General features: G+C 49.1%; 1 protein-coding gene and 1 long non-coding RNA gene across 3 annotated transcripts in view; one reads left to right on the top strand and one right to left on the bottom strand.

The window, feature by feature from the left end:
* Positions 1 to 464, top strand: part of LOC103460224 (uncharacterized) — a 1,944-nt gene extending 1,480 nt beyond the window's left edge. The window contains exon 2 of the long non-coding RNA XR_532878.2: positions 70 to 464. This is a non-coding gene — a long non-coding RNA (uncharacterized LOC103460224). The remainder of the gene's footprint in view (positions 1 to 69) is intronic.
* Positions 1 to 1,047, bottom strand: part of LOC103460223 (keratin-associated protein 5-1) — a 7,462-nt gene extending 6,415 nt beyond the window's left edge. For both annotated transcript variants that reach the window (XM_008402315.2, XM_008402317.2), the window contains exon 1: positions 949 to 1,047. The gene's annotated coding sequence lies outside the window, so the exon portion shown is untranslated. The remainder of the gene's footprint in view (positions 1 to 948) is intronic.
* Between the last annotated feature and the right edge of the window lie 10 nt (positions 1,048 to 1,057).

The raw sequence follows: 1,057 nt of genomic DNA, 5'->3' as shown, positions 1-1,057 counted from the left end.
TATATATATATGCTGCCACCCCTGAAAAAATCCCTGCCCCCTCTTGCCACCCCATAAATATTTTTCTAGATCCGCCCCTGCTGGTTAGGATGGAGGATCCCTGCTGAGGACTTCACGTCCCACCAGGAGGAGACCAGACGGAGACCCGGGACAGACGGAGACCCGGGACAGACGGAGACCCGGGACAGGCTGGAGGGACGATGTTCCTCTGCTGGGAAGCCTCAGGATTCCTGGAGGAAACGGACCGGGAGGCTGGGAGGGAAATCTGGGCTGCTGACCGATCCGACATGGACCAGAGGGAGGAGGATGTTTCAGAAATGCAATAAACCTTAAAATGAGCTGCTTGTAAAGTTACACAGTGAAACATTAAAGCAGTAATTTGGTTTATTGATGCTGAAAACACGCTGCGTTGTTTTACAGTGTAATAAACTCTAAAATGTTATTAAACTACAGATTTAACTTCAGTAACTGACATTTATTTATTATTATTCATTTATTACTAAATGAATAACATCGTCAAAATATGGACTTTTATTTTTAACCCACATTATTGCTGTACATTTTCACTGTAAGTCCTTCAGATGAATCCGGTCCGGACCGGTTCTGTTGGGTCCGTTTAGACTCATCTGAGAAGAGCCGCRGAGAATGAAACCGTTTCGAGGCTGTTAGAAACACCGAACGGTTCTGGACCGGTTCTGGTTCTGGACCGGTTCTGGTTCTGGACCGGTTCTGGATCTGGACCGGTTCTGGTTCTGGACCGGTTCTGGTTCTGGACCGGTTCAGCTTTTACTCCGAGGCTGAAGCAGATTCTGACCGGCAGATGTGAAAACACGGAGTGATCCAGAAACCAGCGGGTTCTGGACCGGAACAGCAGAACATTCTGCGTCCAGCAGGAAAACAACCTGAAGATCCAGAAAAACCGAAAAATCTAGAAAACTGGAAACTCACCTGCAGCGCCGCTCCGGGTCTGGTGCTGACTGAGGAGCTGAGGGGGCTGCGCTGCCTTACACACACACACACACACACACACACACACACACACACACACAGGGGGCTG

This window comes from Poecilia reticulata, unplaced genomic scaffold (genome assembly GCF_000633615.1).
Source record: "Poecilia reticulata strain Guanapo unplaced genomic scaffold, Guppy_female_1.0+MT scaffold_212, whole genome shotgun sequence".
Classification (NCBI taxonomy): domain Eukaryota; kingdom Metazoa; phylum Chordata; class Actinopteri; order Cyprinodontiformes; family Poeciliidae; genus Poecilia; species Poecilia reticulata.
The sequence above is the reverse complement of the archived record's forward strand: the minus strand, read 5'-3'. Positions and strand labels throughout refer to the sequence as shown.